This window comes from Pristis pectinata, chromosome 12 (assembly GCF_009764475.1).
Source record: "Pristis pectinata isolate sPriPec2 chromosome 12, sPriPec2.1.pri, whole genome shotgun sequence".
Lineage (NCBI taxonomy): Eukaryota > Metazoa > Chordata > Chondrichthyes > Rhinopristiformes > Pristidae > Pristis > Pristis pectinata.
In genome coordinates, this window is record NC_067416.1 from 23,020,558 (window position 1) to 23,036,460 (window position 15,903).

A 15,903-nucleotide genomic window follows, 5' to 3' on the forward strand; every position below is an offset into this window, starting at 1 on the left:
AATGACAATTGTGTAGCATCCTAGCTATTAGTACTCTGATCAGGTACAATGGACATGGATTGATTGCTCCTGACCATTCATACAAGGACCCTTTCTCCACATGGGTCTGATAACCAGGCCTCATCACTTACGTATTTCTGTGCCTTAACCTAGGCCTCTAGTTATGTCATATGTCGTATTACTATAATAATAACCAGCTCTCCTACATGCCATGAGACCCTAGATGCCACTGGAAATGTCTTTGAGTGAGCTTTATTTCTTATTTCACTACAACCAACTGGCCACTGTCTTAATGCATCCAATTCATCAGGCCTCTGAGACCTTTGGTCTTTGTAAAGTGAGCTAACTTCCCAATGTATTACTGTTGCTTAGTGAAGCTGAAAGAATGTTACATTGGGGTAGTTTTCCTTCTCACATAGCAGTCTGGTTCCAGTTTATAGTTATGTTCATTTCTCAGAACAATTCCTGATTGAAAATCCTGTGATCATCCTGGAGATTCACACCTTTGTTTAATTCATTATCCGCCTCCTTGCTTATATTTTCTTACATTCTTAGAGAACTTCAGAGACCATTAACCACCCTTGTGGCAACTTCAACAAATACAAATGTCTGTTAAGGCTGTGTGGACTGTTCTTTCTTCTATTCTATGACGGTTGTCTTAATTCACTGACCACCGGACTATTCAATAAGGTAATTTGGCCTCAATCCACGTTCATGCCTGTTCCCTATAAACCTATAGTCCAAAAATCTATGTATCTCAGCCTTGAATACATTCAAGGACTGAGCTTCCTCAGATCTCTGGGGTAGTGAAATCCAAATATTCACAACTCTCTGAGTGAACAAGAAATTCCTCCACATTTCCTTATAAGATTAAATATCCACTCAGTATCAACCTGTCAGGCCGCCCCTAAATCCTTTATGTTTCAGTAGAATCACCACTCATTCTTCTAAACATCAATGTGTTTCAGCCTAGGAATAAGTCGTTTTTACGACACAAAAAGAGGCCATAAGGTCATCCCATAAGGTCCATGACAGCTCCCAGCAGAGCTTCCCATCAGTCCCATTCCATCTCTTTCTTCCCCTGTAGTCTTGCAAATTTTCTCTCTCATATATTTATCAACTCCCCTTTGATTCTTTTGCAATTTACGTGGTCATTTACAGCCAATTAATTTGCCAGGATATCTTTGAGATAAGGGAAGAAACTGGAGCAACCAGGAAAACTCCACATAGTCTCAGGGAGAAACTGCCAACTGCGCACACACCACCCAAGGTCGGACTGAACCCACAATTTTGAAGCTGCTTCGCCATTGTGCTGCCCCATTAAAAAAAAAGTCTGGATTATTAACCAAATGCAAATTCTAAAGTGCTAAAGTGGGATTTGGTCTCTGGATTACTAGCCCGGTAAATGTAACCACTAACCATCTGTGCAGTCAAGTAAATCTGCTTTGCACTGCTCTGATGAAAATATATCCTTCCTCAAGTAAGGAGGCCAGAACTGTTTGCTGTATTCCAGGTGTGATCTCAGCAATGTCCTGTATAATTTTAGGTCAGACTTTTGTATAGCAACCACCTTGCAATAAAGCCTTACATTCCAAGGCACACACAAGGGAAGGTATGATGGTGTTCATTACTATATAAAATAGGAATGATTTTATTTTGAATAAAATCTACATATTATTACAATATACAAAGTATTTTTGTTGACATTGTGCCAGGAATCCAGTTTACCTGGCTACAACATAAGTGTGCAGACTAGTGAGAGGTTGGACCTGCACCTTTGTATCAATTGTAAAGGCTGGACCTTGCTAGGCTTGTAGCTACTGGATTTAGAAGAATGAGATGTAACTTGTTGAAAACATTTAAGATCTTGAGCGGTCTTGACAAGATGGATGTTCAGAGGATGTTTCCTTTTGTGGAGAATCTAGACTGAGGGATCATTGTGGAAAAACAAGGGGTTGCAATTTTAAGGGCTGTTTTACTGTTGGATTGACGAGTATGGAGCTCAGTGGTTCTAAATTGCAGATGCTTGGATCTGTGGCAAAAAAAATGCTGCTGGAGGAACACAGCAGGTCAGGAAGCACTTGTGGAGGCAAAGGGAAAATTGACATATCGGGTCAAGACCCTGCAGCAGGTGCAGACTGAGTTGCTCCAACAGCTTGTTTTTTGGTTCTGAGTGACAATCAGCAGAGATACCAATAATGAGAATGACACAGCACAGAGGGGAACCCTTTCCCAAAGCTTTTTTTATATAACTGTGTTCTACTAATTTGTATTCAGAACAGACTTTGGATATTTAACTGGATCAACAGTTGCCCACTATGTTTATAGCTAACATTAACTCAAGCAACTGCTTTGATGGGATCCCAGGTGGTACCTTATTAGCATTAACTTGCAATGGTAAATTATTACAGCACAGACACCTAGTAAGACAGGTTCTCAGAGCTGATTACTTAACACAATTAGTTGTAATGCTAAAGATCCTTGATGGCAACAATTTAATTCTGTGAGGCAACATTCCTTTCTTGCTCGGTGGTGCTATGGATCAATGACAAAATAGGCTTGCGATAATTCTTTTAAAGGAACCATTACAGACTGGACACTTGCAGCATGGAATGCATTTGAGGATAAAATATATTTACTTGCTTCTACATTTCTGGAGTTAGATCAATGATACAATAATGCTACATGATTATAAAATCCCTGCCTGGCATGTGTAGTTTTGTGTAATCTTAATCATTTATTGTCTTACAATAATACGGTATTTCAATTGACTCAGAATGTGATGTCCACTGAAGCTGAAGGGAATATTAGCCATGGCCCAGTAATATTTTGTCACAATAATATTTTTGAGACTAAAACGGCCGCAGATCTGTACACAGGCAATAATTATATGTGCTGCGATGTGTCCATGATGGCACGTCCCCCCTCCTATAGTGCATACATCATGCAGTGTCACTTGTGCCTGATGCTAATTATCCTCCTCTCCCTCCTTAGGCTCATCCTGTTTCTCCTCCAGCTCTTCCTAGAATCCCTCCTGCAGTAATCCCTCAGCCAACATCTGAGATCTCCAGTTGGTTATGTTGTGCAGGTTACAGCTAATGTTGATGAAATATGAAGAACTGTTTGGTGTGTACTGCAGTGGGACCCTGGGGCAGTACAGATAGCAGAATCCCAATTTAAATAAGTTGATGGCATTCCCCACTAGTTGTCAAATGTATTGCTAACTTTGTTTCCTCTGCCATGTGAATGCGTATGTCTTGTCCATGAGGGTCCTGGAGACATTGTGTCTTTCATTGCATAATAACATTTGAGCTAGGCAAGTGATTTCACAATGACCTGTTGGGCCCCAAATTCTGGCTTTCAGGGCATAAGAATATATTCACAAAGGAAATGGCAACAGCTGTCGGCCATTTGGACCCTTGAATCTGCTTCACCATTCAACTAACGATCAGAGCTGAACTTTTACCTCAACACCTTCCTCTTGGCCTATCCCAATATCCATTCATTCCACTTATATCCAGAAATCCATCAATCTCTGTTTCAAATGTAATTAATGATTGCATCGCCGCAATGTTTCAGGATAGAGAATCCCAAAGATTCAACACCAGGAAAAAAATGAAGAAATTTTACCTCATTTCTGAGCTAAACAGCCTGTGATCCCTCGATATAGACTTCTCAGCCAGGGGAAAGATTCTCCTGTGCAAGGATTTCAATAAGGCCACCTCTCATTCCTCTAAACGGTAAAGAATAGAAGCCAAGTTTACTTAATCTGTCCTCGTATGACAATCTGCCAACCTAGGAACCAATCTGGCTGCACTCTCTCTATACTAAGTTTAATCTATTTTTAGGTAGGGACACTAAAATTGGACACAATACGGTAGGTGTGGCCTCACTGATGACTTATTTAGTTGTAGAAAGGTAGCTTTACTTTTGAACAAGTTTCTCAAGCAGCTAAAGTTAGTGTACCATTTGCCTATTTTTAGCATTCAATATCAAGACATATAGAAAATAAGAGTACAATTGAACAGTTATAATGGACATTAAAGAGAAATCATCTTTGACTAATCGAATGGAGTCCTAGTTACACCAGTCCAGAAAGAAGGTTGGCAAAATGGATTCCCTAAGCTTGACAGAGTCATGTGAACATCTTGATGCCTGACATTGAATATTCTTTATGATGAGGTATTATTAAACCTTACAATTTTTGAAGAACTCTGGGTTCTGAAGGAGAGCCCAAGGAACTACATGAACTTTAGAAAAACCAGCAATACCAGGAGATCCATTCACCTACTCTGTTCATATCTTGTGTTGAAGAAAGGTAAAGTCCCTTTTCCTTGAATATAGAGCACCAGTGACTTCCCTAATGATGCAGGGAACAGTAAACAGTAGGGCGTAGATCAGCCTCAGCCACCTGGGATGAATCTGAAGCTAGAAGGTTGAGTGTGGCAGTCAGCTTGATCTCTATGGGCTGAGTAGTCCAAGCAGTGGGCATGGGCTGCCCTCAGAATGTCACGTATCTCTGTGTTGACTGACATGGAAAACCACAGCCTATGGAGATAGGTCAAGGTGGAAAAATGAAGACTCAAGAGGCTGCAGATCCTGAAATCTGCAGCAAAAAAACAAAATGCTGGAGGAACTTAGCAGGTCAGGCAGCATCTGTGGAGGCAAAGGGATAGTCGATATTTTGGGTCAAGCTCCTGCCTTAGGACTTACCCAGGGCCTCGACCCAAAGTATTGACTATTCCTTTGCCTCTACAGAAGCTGCCTGACCCACAAGAGTTTCTCCAGTGGTCGGTTTTTAGGTCAAGGTAGACAGTTGGGTTCTTGTAAAATCTGTGGGGATAGGCTCTTCTGACTTGAGCATTTTTTGTCCTCCTCCCTTAAGGTACACAACTTTGTCAGTGACACCAGGTCTGAAGCTCTCACTCAGAGTGGAGCTCACAGATCCAACCACTGGAAGAAGTTTCCCCATGTTGAAATGACAGTGGAACTCAGGGATCTCCGTACTCAAGTGGAACAGATTGAGAACTCACCCTATGGTTCCGTGCAAAATTCAGTGTGAGTGGCCTTTAAATGTGCTGCTACAAATTAAGCACTGCTATGGAAACCTGAGACACAAGAAATTCTGCAGGTGCTGGTATCTGGAGCAATACACAAAAAGTGCTGGAGGTACTCAGCAGGTCAGGCAGCATCCATGGAGGGAAACAAACAGTCGACATTTTGGGCTGAGACCTGGTGGAAACCTGGTGGTGATTGCCAAATGATTGACACACTTAGGAACTTTGTGACCTAGTTTCTACCAGCAATTCTCCAAAATAGCGTTGCATGAGGATTGACGTTGGAAAATTGTAAAAGCCTCCCATATCATCCCTTTACATCTTTGGGCCCCTGCCACTGTTCAGTTCCAGGATCATCGAGATTGACTTTCTGGTTTGGGAGAAGGTAAATAAGGAGGAATGGGGAATGTAAGTGGTAGGTACGGGCAATTGGTCCACTTGGGAAAATCCAGAAGATCACAGCTTGCTGTAAACTAGGCAAATTATTTCACAATGATTCAAGTACCTGGCTTTGGACAGACAGCAGCAGAAGTCTCGAATGCCATTAGCCTTAGGAGGCTCTAACAAATTAACTTAAAAATTAACTTACAAAACAACCAAAGAGTTATTTTTGATCTGTAGTCAGCTGTGTAGGCAAATGTGGTAATCAGTTTGTGCAAACAGGAATGGAATATATCATCTGATCCATTCAATGTTCTTTGTTAAAGGATAAACCTTGGACTAGCGAATGCCACTGTCTTCCCCCCAAGGTGTCATGTGATCTGCAGGGGCAGCCAGTCTTCAGGTTAACATTTCATCCGAAAGACAATGCGTTGCTTACTTAGCACTGCACTGAGTGGAGTTTTGAACTACACAATTTATTAGTAATGAACCAAAGGGTCACAACAGACAATTAATTAATTAATTACGTTACAACATCTTCCATGCCTCTTAGGTTTGTATCAAGATAAGAAATAATGAAATCTTTTATTTTCCAGCAAAAGCAACAAAAAATGAGAAGAGGCCATGGGGTTCAAGCTTTGTACATTCGTGATACAAATAAAATACAACAACTGAGGAATGAGTAAAGAAACTTGTTTTCTGGTTCAAAATATTGCCTTTCATGGGTCTTGTTTGTTTATTCTGTTTGGTCAATGTCAGTTAAGGCAGGAGCAAAGTCAACTAGTCCGAGTTTACTTAGTGTTGAGAGAAGAACAATTGGCCAGAGCTTTCACTCTTGATTGTCAATTAGCATGCAAAAAGAATGTATACAATGGTTCAGGTTTTACAAGCATGATAATCAAACAAAAAAATGGTGCTCATCCGATGCTGGGACTGGGAAACTCTTGTACACCCATTCAAATTCCTGTATACCAAAGACAGCATTGTCAATATCGCCCAATGAAGCCTTGCATAAACTGAGTGGTGCCCATTTCCATCCATGGAAGTAAACCACCAGCACCCCTCTCTTGAGGCTGATTGGGCCTGTGGCTGGTGGTGGGAAGGGAGCATTGAAGTCCAGCGCCTTGGAATGAGGTTGGGATTGGGAGTAGAAAGGACCAGATGATTGTTGGCTAGTGGATTGCTTGGGGGAGGCGGTGGGGACGTCAGAGGCTAGCCAATTGCCTGAGGGAGCATGGGGATTAAAGGCTGCGGATTACGATTGGGAGGGAATCAGGAAGAACAGTGGTTGGCAGATTGTTCTGATTGGTAGGGGGTCAGGACCAGAAGTAAATTAGAGGACTGGTGGGTTGAGTAAATCAGGTTGAGATAAGGCGGGGGGAGGGGGTGGTGGGGTTGGGATAAGGCCTAGAAATCTGGAGGCTGGGAGGTTCTTCTTCAATGGAGGATGAGGCACCCAAGGGTAAAGGAAGTACTTTAGGTACCTAGCAGACTTCCCAGTTTGATTCTGTTGGGAGAAATCCAAGTTACTCTAAAGGTGCCCAACAAGAAGGGCCCTGAGGACAAGTGGTTCAATTCTCCTGCAATTTTCCAAAGTAACACTGGATGGGGAGTGATGTTATCCCTCTTGGCCTAACGCTGAATTCATGCTGTGTTGCAAGGGTCTCTGACATCAGGAAGTGTTCAGTTGTTTTCAAGATGTAATGTTAAAAAAACAGCATTGTGAAATTAGTTTCCAAGCCTGGTTAAAACAAAATGTTCTGGTTTGACTAAGAGGATCCCCAAGGTCAAATAACTTATTATTAATGTTCACTTCAAGGTTCAGAAATTAAAGAATAGCACAGCAACAGCAAACTCTTTCCACTTGAAACTATTATCAATTTCAGCAGGAAATGGAAGGCATAGAAAGGTGCTAGCAAATAAGGAGAAAGAGTAGAAATGTTTAATAACTTCAAAGCAGAATTAGGCAATATACAAATGTACCAGCAGTACTGTGCATTAAAAAAATTATTTTGGCTTTAACACAAGTACAGACAATTCTTCATTTACCTCAACTTCATTTCCCCTGATGTTTTGCCTTGTCATATGCAAACCACAGTCAAAATGGCAGTCATGAAAACAGGGTTTTTATCTAGGTTGCATTTTAGCTAGCTTCTGGAAGCACACAGTAGCCTAATGCAATCGTCCCTCTCATTCACCTCATCCCCAAGCAAAAAACCTGAACTGAAGGTCAGTTCACCATAGCAACAAAATTGAAATCAGGAACTTGGTTAAATGAGGTTGAAACCTGCATCTAACAGAACAGATCCATAATGGTCTCCCAAACACAGTGGTATTCAAATATTAAGACAAGAAAGATTTTATTGAAGCTTGATTTCATTTAGAAAACAATTACATTTTTGAACAAAAATGAAGTCACACGCTCTTTCATTCTCTTGCTCAACACAGATCCATGCATGTAACTGTCTTAAAGTACATTTAAACAAAAGAACTAGTGAGGACTTGCAGCTTTTAAAGATAGGTTACAATAAGTTTTCAAAAAGTGTTTAAGAAAGATATTGTGTACTTATTAAGGTCATTACTTTATCGATAATTGTCCAAATTGTATTACAACAATGAATAGAATTCTTTTAAGAAGTCCTTGATTTCCTGTTTAATCTACAGTTTACCATAAAAAGCTATGTTGATTCAATGTGTTTATTTTATGAACCATATAAGTAAAATGCAATATAGGAAGGGAAATATATTCCAGCTCAAATAAAATCACAGCTTTTAATAGGCTTACCACTTCAGTGAACTAACTACATCTGCATGGATAACTAGATATGTTGTTAATTCCTCAAGACTATGAAATAGCTTACCCATGTAAAGTCCTTTTCCATAGCTCTCCACGGTTAAGACTTGGCATGAAAATATCGTCCTCCTAATGTATGCAGAAAGGCACCAGCATTTCCCAAACTATTTTCAATAATGACAAATAATTTAGGACTTTACTTTTTGGAAAATACTACATTTGTATGTAGTAAATATCTCTTTCTTGACAGAATTCAAGCATACAAAAAGCTTTTAAAAAGGTTCAAAGTGAACACAACGTGTTATGAGGACCAAGTTCAATCAGTCATGCATTCATAACGTTTAAGGTTCACTTAATGATTAACACCGAAAAGCTTGTTTGCAGTGCAAAAATGTTTTAATCTTTTTGTTGGTACTATTTTAAAGGGCAAATCCACAGAATATAATTTTCTGAAGTTGAGGCATTCATTTTTATGTAATTATATGCGCCTAATTTTCCTAAGTTTTGTCATTGTGTCATTAATAAGTAAACTAACGATAATCACGAATTCATAATTTGTTAAGGTCCTACTTTATCAATAGTTGCCTGATGCATATTACAACAATGAATGGAATTCTTTAGAAGTCCTTAATTACTTGTTTAATCCACCATCTATAATAAAAACCTGTTTTGATTCTATGTGTTTATTCTATGAACCATTTAACTGAAATGCAATAATGCAAAGGGAAATCAGTAATCAGTGTAATTCAATAAAATGAAAAAAAAGTGTTTTTTTTTTCTACTGGTTTACTTTGTATATTTTAACTTCTCATTATCTTATCATTTTTTCACTGCAAAAGCAAGAGAAATTTATGTTTTCCAAAATTTGACGAAATAAATTATATTGAAGAGGCTGCTAACTTCAGTATTTAAATAAGACAAAAGTAAGAGAGAAAAATGGGAAGTTACAAAGCTGATTGTAAAACATCTGTGGTGAGGAATTTATGGATTTCAAGACAGAATTCAAGCATATCAGAAGTTTTTTATGAGCTTCAAAGTGAACACAATGTGTTGTAGGGAAGTTATTGGACTGCATGACTGAGGATAAAAAGATTGAGAATTAACAATAATTTTTCTATTCATTCTTGGAATGTGGTCATAACTGACAAGGCCAGCATTTATTACAAAACCTTGAGAAAATGAGATGAGCTGTCATCTTGATCTGCTGCACTCCATTTGGTACTCTCACAGTGCTGCTGGTTAATGAGTTTCAAGATTTTGACCTAGCAATGATAAAACAGAAATACATGTCCAAGTCAGGACAATGTGTTACATGGAGGTGAACCTCCCTACTTTCCTTTTCATCTGAAGTGTTATTTCATTTGAGCAGTGCTATTGACACCATCTTTGGTGAGATGGTGACATACATCTTGTAGATGGCACACACTGCAGCCACAGTGCATTAATGGTTGAGGGAATTAATGTCTTAAGGTGGTGAATGGGTTTCCAGTTAAGTGGATTGCATTGTTTGAATGATGTAAGCTTCTTGAATGTTATTAGAGCTGTACTTATCCAGATGGGTGGAGAGATTCCATCACTCCCCTAACTTCTGCTTTGTAGCTGTAGAAAGGCTTTGAAGCGTCAATGGTGAGACCCATACTGTACAAAACATAGCCTCTAGGTTGCATTATGTGACCAATCCACTAAAGTTTCCACTCTCTGGTGACCTTCACATTGTTACTGTTGTGGGGAATTCAAAAAAAATCATGCTACTCAATATCAATTGCAGATGTTTATGTTTCCCCTCTTAGAGTTGGTCAATACCTGCTAGTTGAGTGGTAAGAATGTTGCTGGTGATTGATTCCATACAGATGCAACAAATCATTATTCAATCAATATGAACAAGCAAGAGAAAATCTCTGGGTCTATCAGATCATCAGAATGGTCTGATTTTTATATACATTTGAGACAAGCACAATGATTGAGGTTAACAGATAGTGATGTTGCCACTAAACAGGTGACCACTTTAGCCCACTCCATTAGCCCTCCATGTTGTTCTCATCACCCTGCACATTGACCGGTACAGGAGGTCTTTGTTCTTTTCAGACCTCCACACTTACTTATGGTTCCCATTCATCTCATATCCCTCCACCCTCATCTCCCAATTCTCAATATAATAACCAATTAACATTCCTGTGCAAATGTTCTTATCCAAATGTTCTCAAGTTGATTGGTTTGGCTGTGACCACCAACACTGAATCAATAATCCTCCTACTCCTGACCTTCTAAAAATCTTATTTCAATCAAGTATCCTGGCAGGTTTTGCACTTTTTTTAAGCAATTCTGAATATACTTTTATAACTGTAGCTTACACTGTTGGTAGATTGACATAACTGCATGTCATACATTTATTAATTTTACACATTCCAATTATCTTCTTTATCGATAAACTAAAATAAGACAATATTCTTATTGGAGGTTGGAGCTTATGGTTAGTATGTTTCTAAAACCTACCTGCTCACTCACCTATACCGCAGAACTATAGCTATTAGTAACACATGTTACTTGCCAGTTTTCAACCTTAGCCTGAATGGTACTATCTGAAGGACTACACATGTGACATTCTTCAATCACCAATAAATATTCCCATTTCTGACCTTAAAATAAAGGGAAGTCTATTGACAAAGCAGCTGAAGTTAGTTGGGCCTATGCCACTGGCCCGAGGAACCCTACAGCAAAATTCCAGGCTTGAAATGATAGGGCTGTAACAACAATAATCACCCACCTTTAAATAGGCATGAATCTAGACTGCGAAAAGTTTTCTCCCAAGCCCTTTGACTTTTACCAGGGCTCTTTGGTGCCCCACTCATTTAATTACTACCTTGATGAAGAGGCAGTACGTCTCATCGTACCTCTTGTTCTTTCGTAAAAGTTTGGGGCAAATTAGTAATGTGAGAGGGGCCTGGCAGAATCCAATGAGCATGGGTGGGCAGGTTGTTGGTGACCAAGTGTTACTTGATGATAGTGTTGGCAACAATTTCCATCATCTCACTGATGTCTGAGAGTAGGTTGGTAGGGAAGGAATTGACTAGATTAGATTTGTCCAGGGTTTTTTTTAATGGACAAAACAAATCAGTTCAATTTTCCAGTTTGTCACATAAATACAAATGTTATACAAGAACATATGAAACAAGAACAGGAGTAAACCATTTGGCCATTCTAGCCAGCCCTGCCATTCATCAAGATCATGGTGATCTTCTCCCTAAGTGCAATTGCCCATGATTCCGTTAATGTCTGGAAATATATTGATCTTTGTTTTGAATGAATGCAATAATTGAGCCTTCACAGCCCTCTGGGGTAAAGAATCCTAAAAGTTCACCATCTTGGAGTGAAGAAATTTCTCCTCCTAAACAACCTACCCCTTATTCTCAAACTATGTGCCCTGGTCCTAGGTTAATCATCAGGGGAATTTCTTTCCCACATCTAGCCTGTCATGTCCTTCAAGAATTTTGTAAGTTTCCATGAGATCTCCTCTCACTTTTCTAAACTCTGAAGGATACAATCCTAGAAAACTCAGTCTCTCTTCATAGGACAGACTCACCATCCCTGATACCAGTCTAGTAAATTTTTGCTGCACTCCCTTTAAAACAAGTACATTCTTTTTTATGTACTATGTAACATGGAAAAATACGAGATCATTTACTTTGGTGCCCATAAAGAAAAGTGGAATATTAAGTGGTGAGAGATTGGATAATATTATTGTTTGAAGGGGCCCCAGTGTGCTTGTACTCAAGTCACTGAAAGCCATCATGAAGGTGAACGAATGGTTAGGGGGAGCAAAAGGCTCACAATACTCGAGGTATGAACTCAATAAGACCCTGTACAATTGTAATAAGACTTCCTCATCCCTCTCCCACAATAAAGACTAGCATGCCTTTTGATCTCCTAATCACTTCATGATGGTTTTCAGTGACACATGTACAAGCACACCCAAGTCCCTTTGAACAACAATACTATCCAACAAGTGCTGGAGGAACTCAGCAGGTCAGGCAGCATCTGTGGAGAGAAATGAACAGTTGTTTCAGGCCAAAACGTCAACTGTTCATTTCCCTCCATAGATGCTGCCTGACCTGTTGAGTTACTCCAGCATTTTTGTGTCCCCAGATTTCCAGCATCTGCAGTCTTTCTTGTGTCAACAATACTACCCAATCTTTCACCGCTTCATATTCTGCTTTTCTTTTATGGGCATCAAAGTAAATCATCTCATATTTTTCCACATTACATTCCATCTGTCATTTACTCGCTCATTCATTCAGCTTGCCCATTTCACCTTAGAGCCTTTTTGCATCCTCCACCACATTCACAATTCAATCGTGTTAGTATTTTCAGCAAACTTTTATATGACATTTTGTCCCCTCAGCCAAATTGTTAATAGCTGTGCCCAAGCATCTGTGGTATCCCATTAGTTACATCCCATCAACCTGACAAGGATTTGTTTATTCCTCTACTTTGCATTTTGTCCAATAAATATATCTTAGTCTTTGTCAGCACACTACCCCTAATTTCATGTGCTCTAACCTCATTAAATATCCTCCTGTGGAGGACTTTATCAAAAGCATTCCAGAAATGCAAACGTAATTCTTCCACCATTTCCCTTTCATCTATTTTGGTAGTCAAATTCTCAAAGAACTCCAAAGGTCAATCAAACATGATTTTATTTTTGTAAATCCAGGATGACTTTATTCAATCCAATAGTTCTTTTCCAATTGGTGCTTTGTTGTTACATCTTTCATTATAGATGTCAACATTTTCCATATAACTGACATCAGGCTAACAAGTCAGTGGTTCCCTGTTTTCCCTCTTCATCCTATCTTAAAATACTCGGGTCACACTTGCCACTCTCTAATAGAAACGAACAATTTAAGAATCCACGGTGATAACCTGAGCATCTACTATCTCTTAACCCACTTCTTTCTTAACTCTGGGGTGTAGATCATCAGGTCCTCGGGATCTATCAGCTTTCAATAGATCACTCCTAAAGATTGACTTTTTTGACCAACAGTTATTTTCCTCATTCTCATTAAATTCTCCGATATATCTGGTAGGTTTCATGTGCCTTTGTTCATGAAGGCAGATGCAAAGTAAATGTTTAATTTCTCTGCCATTTGCTCACTCATCTCTGTCTGTAGTTGGCTCTCCATGTTTGTCCTCAGTAGTCTTTTCTTTTTTACATACCCATAAAAATGCCTTCAGACTGCTTTTATGTTTCTCACCAGTCTCCACTCATATTCCACCTTGCCTTTCTTAATCAATTTCTTGATCCTCCTTTTTTGAGTTCTGCAATGCTCCCAAAACTTAGGCCTACTGCTATTTCTGGCAAATTTGTAAGCTTCTACTGTTGGCTTAGTATTGTATTTAATTTCTGTTCAGGCATGGTAGTGTAGTGGTTAGCGTAACACTATTACAGCGCCAGCGACCCGGGTCCAATTCCAGCCGCTGTCTGTAAGGAGTTTGTACGTTCTCCCCATGTCTGCGTGGGTTTCCTCTGGGTGCTCCAGTTTCCTCCCACATTCCAAAGACAAATGGGTTTGGAGCTGTGGGCATGCTATGTTGGTGCCAGAAGAGTGGTGACACTTGCTGGCTGCCCCCAGAACATTCTACGCAAAAGATGTATTTCTCTGTATGTTTTGATGTACATGTGACTGATAAAGAAATCTTATCTTAGCTTAGATGAATCAACACAAACTTGAGGAACATCACCTTATCTTCTGGACATGTTGCAACGTGCAGGACTGAATGTGGAATTCTCCAACTTTAGATAACTCGCTTTTTCTTTCTGTTTGTATCAGAGTTGGCCATTTCTGCCCGCTATCATCATTTTGACTCCGTTTTTTTGTTTTTGTATAATCTGGCCTGCTGGGCATGTTCCCCAGCTGCACCATGAGCAACACGTTACACAGACAAAGAAGTTTAATATGATTTTAACTTCTCCTTAACTGCCAATTATAATCTCAGCCGATCAGAAATATTCTCTTTGTTCCACCCATCCCCCTGCTACCTGGAACCAACTTGTTTTTTCCCTCTTTCCCAATTCTAATGAAGGCTTTGGACCTGAAACATCAACTGTTTCTCTTTCCAAAAAAAAGCCTGACCTGCTGCATGTTTCCAGCATTTTCTGTTTTTATGTCAGATTTCTGGCATCTGCAGTATTTTTGATTTTTATTTTGAATTTGACTTTTGATTTTGAATCACTTTGTCTTCTGGGGTTTTGTGCCTTAAAGGATTTTTTATATTGCAACATGCACTATCTCTTTAAACATTAACCATTGCCAGTCCAAGGGCATACCTTTCAATGTTTTCTCCCAATCAACCACAGTCAACTCTCCTCTCATACTTCCATAGATTTATTTCATTAGATTTTTTTAATATCTTTTTTAGTCACATGTACATCAAAACACACAGTGAAATGCATCTTTTGTGTAGAGTGTTCTGGGGGCAGCCCGCATGTGTCGCCACGCTTCCGGCACCAACATAGCATGCCCACAACTTCCTAACCCGTACATCTTCGGAATGTGGGAGGAAACCGGAGCACCCAGAGGATACCCACGCAGACACGGAGAGAACATACAAACTTCTCACAGACAACGGTTAACACTAACCACTACGCTTGAAGTATATAATTTTCAAATGCTACATATATTTCTATCATATTAGGTCACTCTCCCCAAAGGCCCCTTGACAACAATCAACCCCTTTCTCAAAGTTTCTCAAAGTCGAGTTTATTGTCATGTGCACAAGTACGTGTACGCACAGGTACAATGAAAAACTTCCTTGCCGCAGCATCATGGGCACATAGCATCATATAAGCAACATTCTCAAGAAAAACATAAATTAAACATAAATTATACACAATTATTACAAGAAAGAATACAATTAGAACAAAAAACACAAAGTCCATTTTAGTGCAAAGTGGTTAGTGTTGTTAAATTGTAGTGATTAAGGTTTTGCCGGTTGGTTCAAGAACCGAATGGTTGAAGGGAGGTGACTGTTCTTGAACATGGTGGTGTGGGACTTCTGGCTTCTGTACCTCCTGCCCGATGGTAGCTGTGAAAAGATGGCGTGGCCCAGATGGTGGGGATCTTTGATGATGGATGTTGCCTTCTTGAGGCAGCACTTCCTGTAGATACTAACAATGGTGCGGAGGGATGTGCCCGTGATGTATTAGGCAGAGTTCACTACTTTCTGCAACTTCTTACATTCCTACACATTCAAATTGCCGTACCTGACCATGATGCAACCCGTCAGGATACCTTCAACAGTACATCTGTTTAAGTTTTTTAGTGTGTTTGGTGACAAGCCAAATCTCCTTAACCTCCTAAAAAGGTAATGATGCTGCCATGCTTTTCGTATGATTGCATCTATGTGCTGGGCCCAGGACAAGTCATCTGATGTGGTAACACCCAGGAAATTAAAGCTGCTGACTCTCTCCACTACCAATCCCCCAGTGTAGATGGGCATATACTCACCCTCCTTCCCCTTCCTGAAGTCAACAATCAGATCTTTAGTCTTGCTGACGTTGAGCGAGAGGTTGTTGTTGCGGCACCACTCAACCAGGTGTCCTACAATAATAGTAGTGTCATTGGCAATTCATTGCACAAAGCAAGATCCAAAATAATCTTTCCAATTGTTGGG

At 39.7% G+C, this 15,903-nt stretch overlaps 1 protein-coding gene across 7 annotated transcripts in view; it reads right to left on the minus strand.

The window, feature by feature from the left end:
* Positions 1 to 8,532, minus strand: part of c12h10orf90 (chromosome 12 C10orf90 homolog) — a 139,664-nt gene extending 131,132 nt beyond the window's left edge. For 6 of the 7 annotated variants that reach the window (XR_007957309.1, XM_052027885.1, XM_052027886.1 and 3 more), the window contains exon 1: positions 8,300 to 8,532. The gene's annotated coding sequence lies outside the window, so the exon portion shown is untranslated. Of the gene's footprint in view, positions 1 to 3,630; positions 3,734 to 8,299 lie in introns of all 7 variants that reach the window. The other variant, XM_052027884.1, reaches the window with a different exon arrangement.
* Between the last annotated feature and the right edge of the window lie 7,371 nt (positions 8,533 to 15,903).